The following is a 23,360-nucleotide window of genomic DNA, read 5'->3' on the forward strand; positions in this document are numbered from 1 at the left end:
TTTTTATTTTTTCCATACGTTTCGACACAATTGTTTGTGTCATCTTCAGTGGACTCTAGATTGAAAGAACAGATAGAAATTATTAAATAAAACTAATATATAAGAAGTGATATGGTATGAACTTACATGTAATTGAATTAATCCTAATTATTTCATATTATAAATGTTCACAATGCACAATCCTAATTATATCATATTATAAATGTTCACAATGCAACAAAATTTTTAATTGATGTATTGCCCTGAAAACTGAATATCACATATTTCAACATCAAAATTATAAAAAATTTAATATATATATATATATATATATAATCAAGTTAATCATCATTCTTTTGTGGAATATTTTTAGAAAAAAATACAACTACCATCAATAAAAATAAATGAGCTTTAGAGCTTAGCCAGAAATAAAATTAAAATTCGAATTATTTTCGATATACAATTTTTTTTTTTGAAAATGCTTATTCTCTTACAAAACTGCCATTTTTGCACATTTAGCTCCGTATCTCCAATGTGGCTGGACTGCCTTTGCCAAAAGCTAATCCTCAATTCTCTCTATCATTACGAATTGAATGTTTTTTGATCCTTCAAATCGGATACTCCGTTCTCTCAAAAACTCAATTTCTATTTTCTGCACTCTTTGCTCCGTATCTCTAAAATGGCTGGACCTGCCTTTGACAAAAACTAATCAGCACATTCCCTATCAATAGGAATCGAATGTTATTAAAATCTTTCAAATCAGTTGATCCGTGCGTCCGAACCTGTGAACGAAATATTGTATCCGTACATACGCACACACACTCGCATACATACATCAATTTTCCTAAGGTATGACAAAACGTTTGTTTTTTTCACTGTCGATTTTTAGACGATTACAATAACTTTTGAATCAACAAGCTATATATTTAATCGATAAGTTCTGAAATAGTTATTAAATTGTTTATATTGAAAAAAAAATCGTATGATGAAAGATGACATTTATCTAGTTCTATAACGTCAAGAAACAAATTTATCTTTGAGAAACTTTACATATTTTTAATGATATTTTAAATTGGAAACACAACCATATATACGTAGATGTTAAGATATACAATTAATAAGATTCGCAGATAATTAATTCTTACTCTGATATCTATTTTTTTAAAAAAAAATATTCATGTCAGTAGTATATAATTATTTTTCCTAGATTAATTAATTTTTAATAATTATTACTTTTTTATTGTATATTATTGTAGTATGTAAAGGCAGCCTGACTCACTGACATTTATTTTATTTTGGTACATTATAAAAATTCTAATAAATTTTAACTTTGTATTGCATATTGAAATTTAAGGAGTCACGTAAATACTTACGTTAGAAATCGAATAAAATATTCTTTTTATTTTTATTTCTTTTTTACTTAGAATCCATTTCAAATATATTGACTGTCCAAATCGTTATTTATTTCAATCAGAATCATTTTTTATCGAATGTAGTATAGATATAAAACACAACCCATTCAGATATAAATATCAATAAAATGCGAAAAAGAGTGGCCAGTGAATTTCACAAAGAACACTTCGAACTTTATTCAAAAGTTATAACGATCGTTAAAATGACGAATGTTTCGCAGTGTTATAGGAAAACGCAATTTACTCACAAAATTTTGATATATCTAGATATTCTTTCATCATTATAAATCACTCGTCAGACGAAAGTGAATCTGTATATATATATATATATATATATATAGGATTCCTACAAAAGACTCAAAATCCCTCTTTCTACTAATTTTTTCACACAATTGTTGGCAGATATGAAAATATATAGAGCGTGTAATTTTATTAAATTTAATAATATGAAATAAGTATTGCATAATAATTGTACAGAATTATGGTTGTAATTGAAATTGGCTAGTGCACTTTCCTACAAAGTCAATAAAAGTGAAAACTAGTGGTGTATGGCATCGTGCTGTAAGGCAAATTGCTGGAACATCCCGCAGCGTAACAAAATGTTCGAGAAATATTAAATGTTTCCAAATAAATTATTATAAATAAATACTGTAATTGTCTAGTATTTATAGAAATTATATAAACTGAATTGCAAAGTTGAAAATATTTGTTTAAAGTATATTAGAACTTAAGTCATAATTACAATTAAAATCTGAATTATTTTCGATATAAAAAAAAATATTTTTTGAAAAAAAAAAAAAAACAATTTTTTCCAAAAGCAATTATTTTGTCAAAACAAGCAGAAAATCTTTTGAGTCTTCCAAATCGAATGCATAGTTCTCTCAAAAACTGTCATTTTTGTCACATTTAACTCTGTATCTCCGAAACCTGCCTTCGCCAAAAACTAATCACCACTTCTCCCCGTCATTACAAATTTAATGTTGTTTGGATCATTCAAATCGGATGCTCCGATCTCTCAAAAACTCGATTTCTATTTTCTGCACTCTTTGCTCCGTTTCTCCGAAACGGCTGGATCTACCTTTGCCAAAAAACTAATCAGAACATTTCCCTATCAATAGGAATCGAATGTTTTTGATCCATTCAAATCGGTTGATCCAAAATGTTCAGAAACCTTCAAAACGTCGAGAAATGTAAAAATTTTCAATTACGATTTTTGGACGAATACAATAACTTACCCCATGGAAAGTTAAAAATCAAAATGCTTGTTGATATGGATTTTTATCTACTACCCCAATGATATGTACGTATATCGATGTGCGTATGTCTGTAGAGATGGTAACTAGATTCCACTTTACAAATATATCTGCTTAGAATGTGATGGTTACTTTTGCCCCAACAGGTGCATTACATACAATGTATGCATTCCTATGACCATGTACATACTGCTTTTCGATGAATGCACAACTCGCATTTATCACTTTCGGAAGACGTACTCAAGCATCCGAACGCTTTATCTGCTAAATCAACGTTTTCTCTATACATATCCGATAAATCAAATTGAACCGGCATAAGAAATAGTACTGTGCAAGATACAACCCTTGAATATAAATGATATCGTTCGCTATTTTATTTTACCCGATTTGTCAATGCGATTTTGATGAATCGTGCAAGACTGTTTTCGGTTCATTTCGAATAGAATATTTATAAGTGCGTGAATTATAAATATTCACTGTAAAACTGATTGACGGGTATAGGGAATATGTAATAACATATTGACAGTTAGAAATGAACCGTACTGACATTCATTAATTTTAGAAGTAAAAAAACTCCATAGACGGTAATCATATCAATTCCTACTGCTTACCTTATTATTATTGTATTAGAGGAAAATGTTCAGATATATGATAAAAAATTAATTTAGAAAAGATACCATTTTTTTATAAATTATGTAGTAATATAATACAAAAACACTCGACATGTACTTTAAAATCATACAAAACCATTATATATATATTCAATTTGTAAAAATCCTTCTTCACTTTTTGCCGATAAATGTCCCCGAAAATAGATTACTGTATTAAGTTACAATGAAATTTCTCGGTAGAAAAAGTGTTGTATTAAAATGCTTTTTTCCTTTTATATAACAATGTGTGAAAAAATTGTATTTAATGTTCGAATGCTTTTTTTCAGCTCTTTTTTTTCAGAAGCGAAATTCGTGCAGCTACTATGATTATTAAAAACTTACTATCATTTTAATATTAACTATAAATAAGCTTGACAAGAGCCTGAAATAATATCTATTATTATTGATTATGACTTGCTTATAAATAAATAAATAAATAAATAAATGGTGTTTAAATTATTCTATGGATTTCACTTGCAAATATATGTAAATACATTGTCTAATTTGAATTTCTATAATTCTCTTGAAAATAGTTGTTGAAAATTAATTAATAATTTAAGTAGAAATTTCCATACCACATCCAAAACATATTTACATCAAATACGTTGATCTTTTTTACAATTCTGCACTATTTCCATATGGAACATCCGCAAAATTTTTAGTAGTACTTCGAACGTATAAATCGAGTAAGTAATTGGGCGTCCTAATATGATGGTACAAATATAATAATTTTAAAAGACCAAAGTATTCTTGAATTATGCCAATTTAATCAATTTTCCTTTTTTTATAATTTTCTAGATTATCCTTACTACCCTGACGGTAATTTTATTGAAAAATATTTCATATATTTCACAAATATGCATGAAATTTTGAATTTTTAAAAATTTAAAAAACCTCTTGATAAAATAGACAAATATAAAATAAAAACGTAAGTTTACTTTGAGATTAAGGTCATAAAATGATTTTAAGTGAAAACATTATCTTACGTGACATTATTACATTGTTAATTTGCATCTAATTTAGGGATTCATCTAAAATGATAAGAAATAAAATGATCAACCACTTTGTTGGTTTCTAGAAATACTAGGTTAAGGAATTTAATTTGCCAAAAGCTTGTAAAACATTCAGTTCTGATTTATGTCCAAATATATATAAACAAATGCAATGAAAATATTTTTTACATAAGTGAAAGTATCTTAATACATTAGCAAGAAAGTTGTTAGGCCAAATTTTTGGTATATATACAGGCCAAATATAAATTGGTATATATACATACAATACTCAAAAAATATTAGGTCAGTGTAAAATTTTATTTACCTTATCCTGCATGGCTTTCATCCCTCTCGCCATCTCCAGTACTCCACAAATCAGCAAGGCACCCACTGCGGTTTCTTTACACAAAACGGCCGCCCATGCCGTCACCAAGCAACCGCCCAAAGCCATCCAGTGTCTCAAATCATCAATTTTCCTCCACCGTATATGGGCTTCGTATAAAACAAAACATCCCAGTTGCATGCAGCAGGCCAAAAGGTCAGCCCTGCCCACAATTCCGGCAACTGCTTCCACATGAACAGGGTGGACGGCAAAGAGTGCTCCGGTGACAAAGACTCCGAAAGTATTTGTTAGAAATGTTCTTGTCAACCGCACTACAAGAAAAGTGGACAGTACGTGAAGGAAAACGTTAACCAGATGGTATCCCGATGCTGAGTTTGAATTTTGGGAAATGAGCGAAGAGATTCGATGGTTCAGGCGAAAGGAAAGCACGCAGAGCGGACGATACGACCCGTGGGAGCCGCTGTCGGATAGTGGCGTGCCCCAAAAGTCATTCTGGAGGAGTTGTTGCAGAGGAGTTTCTCCGATCACGTCGGGATTGCCGAGAATCGCCCTCCTGAAACAGAGAAATATACCGATTAGAAATGTTAGTAGTATCATTAATCAAACAGAAAAATCAAACATTTTCAAACACAATTCATGATTTTTTTTTAAATTCAAGTAAAAAATAAATGCACCTGATATCTTACTATACCCCTCCCTTTATGTGATTTTTTATGAATTTTTGTCAAACCCCCCCTACCTCTAAAAAACTCACGTGATTAATGCCCGCCCTCTAAGTTTCTATGGCGTTTTATGAGAACTGGCTATCACGTTGTATGTGAACCGCACTATAAAAAACTCGAGTACACAATTCACCCCGCGTTATACGGAAACCAATAATACAAAAGCAAGGATAAATCACTATTTTATTTTAATTTTTCTTGAAATAAAGAATTCTGATAAGAATATGTTCAAAAAATGTAAACAAATTTAATAAATTGAAACTCAATATATGTGGATATGATTAGAAACAATTAAACAAAAACTAAGTGAAAAAACTGTTTTCAACCAAAAATACAAACGTATGGCACTACGAAAACTATATCATATCTGTCGTACACAGTTTTGATATAAGTCTAGCATACGTACATTATATTGTAAAAGATAAAGTAGTACATAATAAAACCTTTAGTAAAACCTTTCACAACAATAACTAGTTCATTCATAAATTGCGCTGATCGAAAATATGGGTTGTTGAACTAAAACCGTCTTATAGAAGTACCGTGTTATCAGGGCCTTATGGCAATTTCGGCGCCGTGTAGTATGGAAGTCGAATTTTCAGTATAACGCGTTAGGAAGCGTTTAATCATCACGTGAAGTTTTTAGGGAGTGAGGGTTGTAATAAGATATCACGTGTATTTATTTTATAACTGATTTTTTTCAAATCAAACATTTTCATAAAAAAATTAAAAATTTTACAGTTATCACGTAAATAAAAATACACGTGATGTTGGGTGGGAGAGGTAGGGTAATTTTGAATATCCCCATGCATCACCAAGGGGGATGAGGAGTACAAAAATCCTTAAAAACTTGCTCAAGTAATTAATGGACGCCCCCTTATAGAAAAATTGGCTGTACATTTCGTTTACCTCAGCCACCAGTGCCACCATATCGAATTTTGATAATCAAATACATAATAGGATTACCCAAAAGATAAGAAGAACTCACTTCTCCTACCCAATATTCATATATGTATAGATAATAAAAACTTTAATATCTAATATTCTTAACAAAAGTTCTCTTTAATATTGAATATGCTTTTAGTAGACATCTTCAGAACTGTGTCTTTTAGTTCTGCTGGATTAAATTCTCTGTGTGAGAATTGATCTTCATGCAGGTGCAGTTCCTTGAATATTCGGCGTTCTTACAGTATAATGCCATTAGCACGATATCAATGAAAAACGCAGCGAAATTTTCAAGCACTTTAGAGCAAGGATGAAAAAATAACACATTTTGCACTTTTTGGAAAGATATTTAATAAAACTCAGTATTAGTAGTATCTTCAATATCTTCAGTATCAAATATTTAAAATGAAACTATTAAATATATGATACTAATATGAAAACTAACTATTTTTTTCGAACATACTATTCGTTTAGTTGTACTCTAAAAATATAAAAAAAAATCTGGAACTTGTTTATGATCATTGCCATTACGCTAGCTTTAATATATTTTCATATTCAATATTTTATTTCTAGTACTCGCATTTTTTTTAATTACAATATTTATTACAACTGTTAAATAGTTAACATCTAGCAATATTGATAAATAATACCATAAATTTAAATAAATAAGAGTGCAAAGGATAGAATTTACATGAAAATAATATCCGTAGTATAGTACTCCAATAATATTTTATTAAATTGAAGCGATTGAGAAAAACTAAAAATAATGATATATTTTCTGTGAAACGTTTATAAACAAGTAGATTACTTTAGGCTCATAAATAACAAAATTTGAATAATAATACAATTTACATATATTCCATAGATGGTAATAGTATTATTACTTTTAGCTTTTAGTAGTTTTGAAAGTTATATTATTTAAGTATTAATAATAAATAATATAATAATAAATAGATTTTCAAAGCCCGGTAAAATAGATGTTCATCTTAGTAATAAATAGATTTTCAGAAAATATAGAGGGCATCGGTGCAAATGGGGAACAACTTGAACATTTATTATATTAAAATAAATGTATATTTCTATGAAATTTTCATTCTAATATACCTATGCTAAACTAGTTCAAAAATATTCATTATTTTATCAATTTTACTCATTTTGTTTAATTTTGCTTCTCTTACAAGTCATAAAAAATATGTTCATTATCTATCTCTCACAAATTTAGAATTTTGGAATTTACCAAGAACTTGTGCTAAACGAAAACATTTGAGTGAGTTAGCAATTATAGAATAATTTTCGGTTTTCATTTTTTTTAATTATTATTTTTTTAAGTATATTACCATATTACAATCCGTCAACATCTAAATTGCGTCAACTTGTGATGAAACTTGGCAACACTTTATAGTACATTTATTTAAATCAGGGCCTCTCAAAGTCGACCGATTAAAAAAAACTTTATAGTTTAACCATAAGTTTTAATTTTTGAAAATTTGGAAAAAGTGTGTTATAAATTAAATATCGTTGTTTGTGCTTCACTTAGTTATAAAATTTATTAAAACTCTTTTTCAGTTAACTCAGGTTGTTGGGTTATAATTTAACTCTTGTAGTTGTGGACTGTATTAAGCACTTGTTTGTTTGTGTATTATGTATTTATTGCAGTTTTTATTACAATCACTGATTTGCCACTAAGTTACTATGAAAGAAGATATAATTATTGATTATTTATTAAACATATGTTGTTTTGCGGACTTTACTTTTAAAATAAACAATTAGTCCTATCAAACCCCCTCTACCTATATACTCTAGCAACCAACCCGTGTAAAACTCAGAGCCATGAAGGTTGTCACCTTCATGGCCAATATAATAAAACGAAAATACGTCCAAACAATCGTAAAAATTCGAACTTAAAACTTAATCAAATTTAAATCGAAATCATTAAAATTAGAATGTTATATTACAAAATATTAGATATTATTATACACTTATTGATTAAAGACTAATATACTCTTTACATAATTAAACGAAAAAAATTCTGCAAAAATTCGAATAACTTATAGCAGATATCTAAGAACAATATTCTCATAAATCTAGATACCAATTTTTATCAACATTATTGTTTGTAATCAGAAAGTCAAAGTTTATTAAATAATTTAACCATATGAGACCACGTACTACCAGAATAAAGAAAACCACGTCAGTCGAGTTAATCTCACATAAATCACAAAATAATTTAATTAACTGAAACCTCTCCGAGCAAACAGGAGTCCCGCGACAGGTGTGTGTACAGAAAGAAGTAATGAAAAGTCTGCATGCGGAGAGCGTGCATAATTTTCCCCAGAAAATGTCTAGACTTTGTTTACCCGGACGCGCTAATTATTCGAATGGAATTTTACGCGCGATAAAACCTGCAGGACAGCTAATGAATTCTATTCAGCGGCCAGAATTACATTTCAGTCTAATGTGATTACATATGGAGGCTCTGCGGCGCTCGGAAAATGCAGTTACTGAAATTTATATAGGTGTATGATATAATAGAACAAAAGTAAACATGATAATCAGATGCATTCCGTATACAGAAAATATTGCATTGAGCATGAATGGATGTTTTGTTGGCTACAACGTTGTTATAAATGTTGTTATAAAATTGCTGTTTAAATAGGATTTGAGATAATAATAGAGGTAGGCATGCATACTATTTATAGTATATAATAGTTATTATGATGTGATCCAAAAATAATTTACATCTGTTTTTGATGAATCTTCAACTCGATCAGCAATACCAATGGCAAACTGAGACACAAACTGAATTCTATCAATTGCTTTCTGAACATAGTATTATTAACCCTCATTTTAAATAATTATCATGATTTTAATTGTGATATTTGTACTCAATATTTGCTCTTTCAAACAGAACTATTATCTTAACCAGTTAACTGTAATTAACAAATATACTCGTTATGGAGATATGGCAGGTATTAAAAAATAAAGGTACTTATGTTCAGTTTGCAATATTTGACAAAAAAAATATAATCGAAACATACTCTCAAATATCAAGTTCTTCAGAATATTATGAAGCTGTACTGGTTTAAAATAAATAGTTTCAATATAGTATTTTATGTTAAAACAACATTTTACTTTAATTTCGATGACTCAAAATTGTAGGCACAGTTTAACGAAAGCGCCACAGTTAAATGGTTAATAACATAAATTTAAAGTTTAAATCTAAATGGAAATTTAGATTTCTTTTACAACAAGGTTATGTTACATCGACAGCATTTTCAAATTATGGAATAAAAATCAAATATTTCAAAACATAGATTACAAACTAATTTTCTTATATTTATTTTAATAAAATAGTATAGACTTTATAATTATTTGCAACTAAATTTCGCTGCAGCACATACAACTTTCACAAATTTAATACTAGAAAATTCGTGTAATTCGAACTGCTATATGTTTGAAAATGTAAAAATACATTTAATTTAAAATTTTAAATGTTTATAGATATCCCACTCTACAGATATATATGTGAAATTGTAACCGATTTTGTGCCGCTATGTTGTTAAGATTAAGGAACCGATTCTGCTGCATAACAGAAAAATGTTATGGCAAGGCCATGTTATAAAGAACTTTCCATAGTAATATTGACAAAAACCATGCGGTTGGTGTTCAGTCAGACGTATTTCTCAGGTTTTCATATAGAAAACCTAACCTAAAAACCGAACAAATGTCAAAAAAACGATCTTAGATAACAGTGTGTTTCTGATACAGCTATGATCACTTTGTTATTTTGCTGTAAGTTGAACATTAGTAATACTAATTTTATACTAACTTTATATACATTGATAATTTTGGAATAAAAGAAACTGGCAAGAATAAATAGCTTTAGTATTAAATTTATATAACTCATGTTTTTCACAATCTTAATAGATCATCAGTTTATTTATACCAGCCCAGAACATTCGTTGTTCTTAGCTATTTTAATTTTATAGATGTAAAGAAAAACATTTATGATAATTATTATAGATATGTTATAAGTAATATTAATTAGTAATAAGTATTAAGACAAAATACCATTCACTATGGTACTTTGATCAGAATATTCGAGTGGCAAATCATCATAATTTCAATTATTGTTATTTATGATTATTCACTATATTTGTCCAAATTAATGTAGTTATAACTTTTGATAAAATAAGTTTCATGTATATCAAATATTACTTCAGTATTAATTTATTAAAATATTGATTTATTATTTTATTAAAGTGCTACGCATTTTATTCAGATGAATTCTATTACTATTTCCTTTTTTCCTTTGAACATACAATTTATCAATAAGTACGAGTGTTACATCACAACACGTATTTGTGTAGAGTATATTTTAGTATTCTTTGTTCCCTCATTTTCCGGAAGACCTTTTTGGCCTATTAGACAAGCGCCGGCTCCGCTTTTCCGGTTCACGAGAGATCATCTTTATCACGAAGAGAATGAAATAAGACTCTCACTATTTGTAAAGGAAACGCGTCTTCGAGGGCAAGAAATTTTTGATAGAGGAAACTACTCTTTCATTATACAAAACGAACACACACGCATTATATATATATATATATATATATATATATATATATATATATACTCGTATATATATATATATATATTACATGTATTACATATTACAAGTATTACATATAGTCGATTAAAGTTCTTCATTCAATCGGTGAGTTCCGACAAAAAAATATTAGCACAACACCACTGGTTTTATCAAAGTCGTTTTTAATTTAGTTACAAATAGAGGTGTATGAACTGAAATATTAATTACAATACAGTAGTGTATTTCAAATTTCACATATGTTACTTTATTATTAAGACCGAAAAGTGTCTGATGCCCGGTTATTTCGGATATGAGTTGGACTTGTTTCGGACATAGCGGGCGTTAGTCGAATAAAATAAATAATTTAAGACATTCATATAATGGAAATTGATTGTAGCGAAAGAACCAATTCTATAAATACAAGAGCATGAGAACTGCAAAAAAATGTAATATTTTAATAATTCGATGAATTGTTTGCCATCTAAGGCAAAAATATAAGCCGTTTGATCGCTTGTAAATTTTTACAATCCAACATTTATTAGTAATTTTTTTAAATCATTGTTTTATTGACATTTATTTATTGGTAAATTAAATGACAATTTATAGCAAAAGAGTTACCTTGATATTTCAATAGACTTATTGTCTAAATTTCAGCCTACAATATGAGATTTGTATGCATATTCAAAGAAACTTTGATATTTTAAAAATCTGATGAAGGTGCTGTGGAATTGATGATCACTCAATTATTGATTAACCTGGTAGTAGATTAAAAAATTGTACTCCTAGACTAGTAATTCCCAACGTGGGGCACACGCACCACAGAAAAATCCATTTTTAAATTCAAAGGGGGGAAGCAAATTAAAAAATTACACGACTTTAATCCACTTGCTTTGGGTGATTTGAATGTAATTTGTAAATACTGTTAAAAATTCGTTAAATATATTATAATCATTGTTTAGTTTAAGTGAGCACAGGTTGCATGTGCAAATCATATAATTTTTCCATATATATTTCTTAGGTAAATACGCATCAATACATACGCATTATAAATTAAATCTTATATTCATTCGCATTTCTTATACGCTAACACCTACATCATAGGTTCCTATTCGTGTATTTTTATAGCCTTACATATGCCTATACGTTGCATCTATACTACACGCCTTACATCGATACCATACGCTATATTTCATCACATACTCTCAAATCCCTACATTGTATACCGAATACACCTAACGTATATATACTATATATCCTATTACCTATAATTTTCCTTACACGATACATTAACCCTACCGAGAATCGAACCCGGGTCCGCCGCGTGGCACGCGACAACCTTACCCACTAGACCACCGTAACGCTACAATCAACCGTCTTTTTTCGCGTGTCGTCGCGCCACCTTAGTATTAATTACCTAATTAATTAGAAAATGACCCGCGGAAACAACAGTGCGTCCCATATTATATTATTAATGGGGGTACCCGATAGGGTAATGGTTAAGGTGCGCGACCGCCACGCGGAAGTCCCGGGTTCAATTCCCGGTATAGGCAATAGATAGGTAGAGATAATACATAGGGCGTAAGGTAAACCTATATAATATAGGTAAATATATAAATTAGACAGTAATATTTATAAGAAGTAAAACGTATGTAGGTAGTAATAGGTAGGTATGTAATAAGTTATAATAATGACGGTGTAGGTATCTCACGGTATGATTGATAATAGATATCTACCTATGATATACAATAATATAGTATAGTAAGATAGGTAATAGGCTATCTATCGTATTATTAGGTTAAGTCTCATAAAGTATTGTAATAAATCTTGAGTACATTTATATCATAATAAATACCTGTAAGTATTAATGATAATAACAAATAATACCACAATAAATATAATTAATGTTATTAAAGAATATAAATTATGTACTCAATGATTCCCTCATACTTGTACAATTTAATTTATAGACTAGCTGTATATAATAGAGTTAATTATATAAGAAGTCAATATATTAGATTCGTGAGTTCTTATCGAAATATATCAATTTTTTTTAACCGGATTTTAAATTTTAGCATTCCGACAAAAAAAATATTAGCACAACACCACTGTATATAAGTATCCAAGAGTCTATACATACTTCAGTTCCATAGCAAAGTTGCGTATATATTATTAATAAATCTATTTATTATTTCATGGCAACAAGTGTTTTTTTATTTATAAGTCAGATGAATTACTTATGAGTTATATAAAAATAAAGAAATATATATAGCCTTCTCGTATCACGTAGTTCATACCACAAGTGACTTCAGAGAAGCGCAAAAACATTTTTCAATTCAACTTCCAACATATCTACGGTTTCACGCAGCTTCTTGAAGCTTGTATATGTGCATCTGCCGTTTCTAGATGTCAAAGAGAGGCGCCTCATTCATTATTTATTACGTACTTCTCGACACCTAAACTTGAAAGCTCGCGTTTCCCGGAACCGGGAAGCCGAGAAAAGCGTGTCTCCCGACGATTCAGAGTCCCTTTTACGAATGGCCAATTTGTGAAGAAACTTAATTTGTTAATTGGACGCTCTTTCCAGTTCCAGAGCATTACGTTTTGACGTATTTTATTGGATATCTATAGGAAAAGCATAAATCGAATCGGGTATTGCAAACATTGAAATATGCAGTCGGAAATTCATGTAAATTAATGAGAATATAGCTATTAATTAATATTTTAGAGCAGAAATTGGAACTCATAAGCTATTGTAATGATCATTACTTGTGATAATTGTTTATATATTGTTGTTCTATTCTATTAAGTATATATATAAATTGAATGGAAACTCTACCTACACGGTTATTCGAATTTTAGAAAATCTTTTTGGAGTTTGTTAAGAGAAATTGTGAATGATTATAAAAAGATAGTAATATTGTAGAAATAAAAGAAAAGATTGCAAAAAAACATGTCATTGTTTGACATTGAACAGATTTTGGCATATGAAAATTGTCAACTGCCAGAAATGTCAATTAACTTGAAATTTGAATATAAGTTGAACTATGAGTTTAGCAATATTAATACTTAGAATTATTCTAATTTTCAAAATTTAGATTATTCTAATTAGAATTTAATATATGCATGACTATGAATCAGAAAAATGTAGTGTCTCCATTATTATTGTCGAATAGCAGCTGTGAAGTGCCAAAAATTAAAGTAATATAATGTGCAATATATATTTGGCAGATGAACTTTACTTTATTAAATCATTATTCACTTTTCGAAAGGTAAGTTATAGTGATGGGCCGAAAATCAAAAATGAAAATTTTTGCGTATCATCACGTTCTAGAAGTTTTTGAACATTTTGGCATACTCCAGAAAAAAATCATGTGCGTGTGTGTGTGTTTTCGGGCGCACGGATCAACCGACTTGAATGACCCAAAAAACATTTCATTTTTATTGATAGGGAGATGTGCTGATTAGTTTTTGGTGAAAAATGGAAATCGAGTTTTTGAAGGAACTGAGTATCTGATTTACATGATTTAAAAACAATTGACATTTTAATGACTAGGAGAAGTGATGGTTGGTTTTGGTAAAGGTAGGTCCAGCCATTTCCAGGATACCGAGCTAAATGTACCAAAAATGGCAGTTTTTGAGAAAACTAAGCATCCGATTTGAATGATTCTCCTTATGTTTACAAACAATTGATTTGGAATTAAAATTATCTTAATTTTTTTTTTAAATAATGTTTTTTTGTATATCAAAAATCATTCAGATTTTGTATAGCAAAAATCATTCAGATTTAATTCTGCCTAAAGTTCTAAATATTATAATTCTTATAAATTTATATTTCTTATAAATATTATACAATATTACAGTATTAATCTTAATTTTATTTTAATTGTTTTATTTCAAATGTAATATCTTTGTGAAATCAACTAAAAATCGTACCTTCTATCGAAACAATTTGTGATTTGAATTTGAACTTTGAATTTCACACCATCTTTCACAAAACATGAAAAATCTTACCAGTGATTAAAATGTATACGATTCTAACCTCAATCAAGTTTACCAATTAAATAACAAGCTGTCTAATACTTTCCTTGCGCGTTATTTACATAAAACCAGACCAATTTACGATCAAGATTCCAACTTCCGGAATATGTAATACCGTAATAGACTATGAAAATTTCATGTTTCACTATAGGTGTTGCATAAATTTAATTAGACCGCTATTTTAATCTAATAATAATATTACGCTGCGTATCAAACGACTGCGAATGCCAATTAAGTTCGCCTCAAATATTCATTAACGTTTGTGCGTTCTATTCGTTTCGTAACCGAATTATCATTGCGATCCTCCATACATCCCGTGTAATTTAATCTAATTTATAACACTGCACGTTTATGTGACATTAATTCTAGTTCGATTCATTTATCAATGTTATTTATTGTGCGAGCCAAAACGGTTCAATTGCGCATATGTCACTTCGATACAAAACACGCGAATTTGGATACGCGCGTTTAACTGGAATCATTTTGATAATACTAGGTTTCTGCATATGTATAATTAAACAAATTTCATCTTAATTTTTTTATTTATTATTAAATTTATTTATTTTCATGTTTTATTTGCCACGGTAATTGCTATGCCAGTCATAAGTGTCTATAGCTAAGAAGTTCTACATGAGCCATGTCAGACATATGTCTGATTTGATACATTTAAGGGGCCGATTCTGCCATAATAGACCAATAGGTTATATTACGTAGCATTTTGCATATACATTGATACTAAAAGCTGTCAAAATGCTATGTATTTTCTGTGCAGTCAGTAGTTCTATACGTGAATTGTAACTTCACTCATATGTTATTATGCCACATCATAAAGATGCACTTATGACAAAAATCTTCTTTTAAGGTTTGTGCGTTTTTAGGTCGTTTTTTCTATCTAAAACGCCTGACTCCACAGAAACCACATGAAATTTTGACAGTTTTTAGTACCACTTTATATGAAAACCGCTACGCAACATAGCCTCATCATAACATTTGTGTGTAATATGGCAGACTCGGTCCATAAGTTTTGTTGATACATTTTTCACTAAATGAATTTACTATGACACATTTGATTTTTGTTCTGATATTATCGAGGCGGTTAACGTGCCAATTTAATCTTTTTTAAGAAAACTTGCATGTAAAGGTAGTTCTATTTTATATAAATTAATTAATAATTTTTTACAAATGATAGTAATATTGTTTTCATTTTTTGTTCACAGATATGAGATAAAAGCGATATTGGACAAAAAGTGACGAATGAATGGGTATGTATGCAGCTATTTTTATCTATACTATTATTCATTTTTGTAATTTATTTGTAGTCATTATCCAAATGTTTGATATTAAATATTATCTCACTTGGTGCTAAAAATTGTACACGTCCAATCTTAGGGACCAATTCTGCCGCATAACAGACAAATGTTATGGCAAGGCCATGTGACACACCAACTTCCATAAATTATGCTACTAAATCATACTGAATACTGTCAAAATGTCATATATTTGTTGTGCATTCAGGCATTTTACTCATAAACTGCAACGTCACTCGTATGTTATGAAACCTGAGTCAAAAAAAACCCTGTTATCTTACATCGTTTTTTGACATTTGTGCGGTTTCTAGGTTATGTTTTCTATCTGATAGCCATCTGAGAATATTGCTGACTGCACAGCAAATATATAGCTTTTGTCGATACTTAGAACAAAATTGTGTGAAAAAATTCTTTATAACATAGCCTTTCCATAACATTATGCGGTAGAATCGGTCATTTAATTTTTGATTCAATCAGGTTATCTGCTGTTGGGTAAATAGCGTTTCGAACACATTGAGAAATGACTCTATATAAATGCATTATTTGTGTTCGGATCATATTAGTTGTTATAATGGTATTTTATGCAACATCCTGTAAATATTTGACGTTTAAAACTCAGTGTATTTTATCGAAGGAGACATACCAGCTTACTATGTTTAACATTTTTTACTGTGCTCTAAGGATGATTTTTATATTAAACGTGCTTGCGCATGCCCACAGCTCCATTCCATATGTCCATACTATATACTATTATATTACTACTTTGTATATAAGGAACTTGTTCTCATATGACGTTTTTGAGTTTCTTACAATTAGCCAGTATAGCTCACAATTTTTCATACCTATTTGTTTACGCTTTGCTCTGATGTGGGTACGCTATGTGACTCTTGGGTGTAGGCCCAAGTATTTGACAAATTTGCTTTTTGTTATTTCCACATTAATTTTTATAAATGGACAAAATCCTTTCCTTTTCGTAAAATTGATGTGAACTGTTGTATTAATACTAATTTTACATTTACGACTTCTACACTTAAATAATATACATTTTTATAACAAAAAAAAAAATTGCCATGAATTAGGAGGTTTCTTGACATCAGAATGTGGTTGAGTGAGGCTTGTAGATGCACTATTACTAGATGATATTACTTCCTGTCTTGAGTCAGAAACTGATGAAGTTGAACGCAGCGAGACCTTTTCCGATGTAAACATATTGGTCCGACCTTCTTCGCGAGGTATCTTGCTGTATTTGCTGGATCCAATAACGGTCTTTCGTAGTTTTGGGATTTCTGATGGTTTACTGTCCGATTCCATATTCGCTTCTATATCTTGATTGAAATGTAAGACATTTTTTTGATTCCACAAACGCACATTAGAGTCTCGATTATGTATGGTTTTTTTGTAAGCAATTATTTAATTATCTGTACACTTTTGTAAGCTTTTCATGCAATTTTAATAAACCGTAAAATTCAATCTGACATGCACTTGTTTTTTCCTAAATGAAATGTGGCCAACAATAAATTTAATTTCTACAATTACAGTTATTACAATTTAGTTTGAACGACATCAATTGATTGATTGCACATCACATTGATTAATTTGTAATGCAAGTAAAAATTGTCCGTATTTCAGAAATAAAAAGTAGAACATTTTATCTAAATAGCTTTTTTTTTTATTTTTTTTTTTTAATTTTTATTTTCAATAGCAATCAGAATACATGACTATTCTATGAGCTATTTGGCTTATGTCATTCACTCACACACATACACACACACTTGCAAACACACATATAAATTTATAGGATCAATATTACAATCTAAATCCATATATCTTATTAACTTCCCGTTGGGTAAGTTATTGTAATGGGCCGAAAATCGAAATTTTTTTTTTTTACATTTCTCGACGTTTTGAAGGTTTCTGAACATTTTGGCATACCTCAGAAAAAATGGATGTGTGTATGTATGTTTGGATACAAATTTCCAGTCACGTTTTCGGGCGCATGGATCAACCGATTTGAATGGTTCAAAAAACATTCGATTCCTATTGATAAGGAGATGAGATGATTAGTTTTTGGTAAATGCAGGTCCAGCAGTTACGGAGATAAAGAGCAAAGAGTGCAGAAAATAGAAATCGAGTTTTTGAGAGAACGGAGCTTCCGATTTGAATGATCTAAAAAGCATTCAATTAGTAATGATTGAGAGAAGTGTTTATTAGTTTTTTGCAAAGGCAGGCCCAGCCATTTCCAAGATACGGAGCTAAATGTATAAAAAATGGCAGTTTTTGAGAAAACTAAGCGTCCGATTTAAATGATTCAAAGAACTTTCTGCTTGTTAATTAGATACGTACCGGAAAAATAATGACACTTGCCTTAAGACAAAGTTACAACTGGTTTTGATATTTGAATATAATTTAAAAAAAAAGTGCATTAAACTTAAAAGGTGAATATCTGAGGCTTTATCATGAAACGAACATCCTTTCGGCGAGCGGCGGGTCATTCATTATACTCGGCGGCGTGCGGCCGCCCTTGGATTATCGCCTGCTCTCTACTACTCGTACTCGTACTCGCATGCCGGGCGCCCGCATCCGTTCCCATTTGAAGTTTGTAATCCCTTCATTCCGTCCGTCCGGTCGACTGGACGAACACACATATCCAGAACACATACGCGATAATTCAGGAAAATTTCTATATCTATATTAGTCAGACAGCGAATACTAGGGAATTTTGCACCGTTTTAGAACTGTTTGATGCCTCAGGTAAATCTGAGATATTAAAGATTTAGAATTTTTTAACAGAATGAAATAATTATACATAATAAAAAAAATTATTATGTATGACACTTATGGGGGAGTCCATTAATCACGTGAGGTTACTAGCGGTAAAGGGAATTTGAAAAAAAAACGAAATATCACGTGAGGAAAGAAGGGGTATTGTAAGATGTCACGTGTATTCATTTTTTACCTGAACCTGAGAAAAACCAAACATTTTTAAAAAAATCCAAAAATTTTACAATTTTTTCAGTAATTTTGAATCTCAGCACGTAGCACCAATGGGGAAGAGGTATCCAAAAATCCTGAAATAATCGATCAAGTGATTAATGGACGCCCCCTATGCACAAAAATTTATCCGTCGACCAAATCAGCAAACATTTTACTATTTAATGAGTTCAAATAGTACGGCTTACTAGTATTCTAGTCCGTGATCTAGGATTTCTCACTAGCAACTCGTCAAGTTTAATTTACCCTTTTGCTAGTCGTAGAATGGATGACCATGACATCCATTCTACTATCTATCTGTACGAGTGTCAACATGGACCACATGTTGTATTTGCGTTTGCTCAAAGATTTTTTACTATGAGTTAAACTATTGAGAATTTCTGCATCCTAGTTGTGCAAATCATTTTCAGATATTTGAATGGTAGTTGAAATATTATTATTAGTTATGAGCTAAGATTCAATTTAAACCTATACTTTTCGATATTTAGATCTAAAAACGGGACAAATATTGCTTTTAGAAAAACTCGGGACCCAACCGGGGAAATCCGGGACTGTCCCCCCGGGGAAATCCGGGACGTATGGTCACCTTACTTATATTTAGTTTTTTTCTATATTACTTAATTTATTTTACTTTATACTAAATTACCTTTATATAAACATGTATATGTATATTCATATGTTTATTATTTATAAAAAATATAGATAAAAGAAAAAAACTTATGCATATCAAGCCTTATGTTAACAAGTTTCAATATCATCTTCCTTGTTCGTTATTTTTAAACATAGTGAACATTCATTTGATTGAATGAATATTAAATCTGAAAAAGCTACACATTCCCATTATCAAAATTTAAATACATATTGATTATTGAATTAAATTTGTGTGAATTGCCACCTGCTTCATATTTTAACATTGTATTTTTTATAGCTATTATATTCTAATAAAAAAATTGCATTAGAGCAACTATATATTGATGAAAATTAAAGCACACAAACCACATATAAGAAGTATATGATGTTAAAAAAATTTGGGTCATGACAATATTATAAATCCTTAAATCTCTTAACAAATATTTACTAAAGTATCATTTTGATAACTATTACCGCTACTGCCAAAGCCCGACATCAGGCTATATTGATGTCAAATTTCCACTTGAGGTTATAGTTCTCAAATATAGCATCAAGTAAAAATCGCTTCTCGTGGGTATAGTAGCTTATATATATTTAATAAAAATTTCATCAACTACTTTGTGTATAGTTAATTAGTCATAATTGGATTGGACAACTACTGGGTTGCCATCCACTCAAAAATCCATATAATAAAGTCAAAGCAATTACTGAATGTCCTAAGTGTGACAGATTTTTAATTAAAAATGTTTAAAAAAAATAACTATTACAGTGACTAATCATTGATCATATAATGCTGAATACTATTAAAAATATCAAACTAAATTACACTTAATTTTTTATAGAATTATCATTACACGTAATTGCTAATAAATATATATTAAACGTATACCAGGGACTATTCAATAAAGGCTTAATGTGCTTTTGGGCTAAGGTTTTGCCAAAACATACGACTATAGAGTGAAGCCTAGCCTAGCAATAGTATAAAGGAATAACAATATCCTCTCAATGGCTAAACCACTGAGAACTCAAACACTTTGTTTGAGCAAAACCTATTTACTTCACCTAATTTATAAAATATTTCAATAATTGTGGTTATATCATACTATACGAGTGTTGTATTGTTCATATTTAATATTTAATTATTTCATACTGTTTAAATCACTTCATGTTTTCATTTTATATAATGGTCACTTGATGAGATATTATAGTTTTTATTAAGATCTCATAATTAAGATAAACTATTTTGTAAAATATAAGTTCACGACTTTAATCTCTTGGCTCCATAACCAAATTTCTGCAAAATACTCAGTTAATAATTAATAATTAAATAAATACTTCATTTTTTAGTGAAAACCAGTTGCTAACTAGAATAAAAAAATGATTTAAGTGAAGTATACTATTATCCTATTATCCTAATAATTCCCTTCCAAGAATTTAATCATATTGAGTTGTATATCTCTGAACAGCATTTCATCTGATAATAAAATTATAAATCTAAACTTAAAAAGTCCAAACTGTTTTTAAATTAAATTCGCTGCGCAAATTTCACGGAGACAGTCGGGAGTAATAAATCTCTAGCCTAAAAATCGTTTCAGAGTTTTAACTTTGAAACGGGAAACTTAAAACCATTCTTCTTAGTTAATATGGAGTCTGGACATCTTGTTTTATTGCAAGAAAAACTTAACAGCTTTTTATAAGTACAAGTTGAGATTGAAATAATGCTACTTCTTCATGTAAACAATATATTGACTATTATATAATTACACCATATAGGTAAAAATAATAATTGGAATTGGAGGGAAAATAAAGAACCAAAAAATCAGCTAATGGACGTAATAAGAATGCAATAGTCATCTTGAGGTAATAGTACATTGAAAATTAAATAGATTTTTGTAGTCACGAACAATACTATTCGGCACCAAAAAATAAAAAAAGTGTAACCATGATCGAATATGATCAAAGTCTCAGATTCATTCTCAGAAGGTTTATTAACTAATATTATAGATTGAAATTGTGTTAAATTTAATTTAATATTTTTAAGTGTAATTAATTCATCAATATTATTTATCTTGCAAGAATAATAATGCAGTTCTGAAAAAATAGTGCGCGTAAGGTTCACATGCGATTGAAGTAAAACTTATTTTGTATAATGTTTATTAGTATTATGGTAACACTCGTGATGCACACATTTATTAGTGTCGACCATTATACTCATTTATATAATGATGAATTATAAATTATATATTTATGATAGGATTTAAAATATGTATAATATTTAAAAACAATAATGTAATTGAAGTCATACTTCAAATATGACATGATCGGTTTGTCATTGTAATTAGCATTTAGAAATGAATCTTCATTAGAGAAATGAAGTAATTGCCGATTAATAAATTCGATAATATTCGTTCCCATAGTGGATTATGTTAAACAACGCCTAAACAAATATTGTTTTCGCAACTTTACTCATCATGTAAGTCGAACGAAGAACTTCATGTAATTAAAATTAACATAATTTATTGACTGCTCCTATTTTTTTTACTTTTTTGCTGGCGATATAATCTCATTCTTTGAACAGCTGTAATATCTGTTTTGCCTAAAAATATTTTCCATTTTAATAACTTCAAAGATTTATAGAAAATACGAATAATATAGAAATAATTTCTAATCAATAAACTTACGTTTAGTATGTTTAATTTGTTTTATTATTTTCAAGGAACAGGGTAAAATAGTTTTCTGATTCAGGCATTTTTCATAAAATCAATATTTGTACTACGATGTAACTAAAATGTTTATTTATCCATTCCGATTTACTTATTGATGCCGGTACGTATACAACGACAGATCTCATCTATTCACATACATGACGACTAATCACAATCGACCCGTATAGAAATGATTTCATTGAAAGCGAATGACGCACAGTTCTGCCGTAACGCATTTCCGTTGCACTTGTACAGATTTATACTCTAGTCGCGCCTAAAGAAGTTTTACTTCACAAATGTTATTATTATTATGTTCAAAATATATAAGATATTGTTTGGTAATTTCAATTAATTTCTTCTGTTTTAGTTACTTATAACATGCATTTGATAAAATTATTTGTCTTCTCCAAAGAGAAGAATTTTCATACTTTACATAAAATTTACTCTTATTCTTCTTTACCTATTTTATATTTGGCGATCGTAATTCTTATTACATATATTTGCTGTGTATTTTCGTGTAAAATTTTTGATAAAAATATTTATCTTCACTTATTCTTGGAAGTTTAATTTGTAATAATTTTTATTCCTTATTCTATATATTATGTTCAGCCATTTGTATTGATTACATCAGCCTTATATCCTAATAATATTATGGAGTTGCTAGGATTACTGTTTAATATAACTTCTTAGAACTGTTTAAATTGCTAGAATTGCTGTTTTATTCTTTGAATTATTACTGACATTAACACTTTCTAAAAGATTTTGTGAACATATTTTTACGATCACACCACATTTTTACCTAAATTTT

The sequence above is a fragment of the Ctenocephalides felis genome, unplaced genomic scaffold (assembly GCF_003426905.1).
Source record: "Ctenocephalides felis isolate EL2017-DRISC unplaced genomic scaffold, ASM342690v1 CF-g0.4_SCAFFOLD_00845, whole genome shotgun sequence".
NCBI lineage: Eukaryota > Metazoa > Arthropoda > Insecta > Siphonaptera > Pulicidae > Ctenocephalides > Ctenocephalides felis.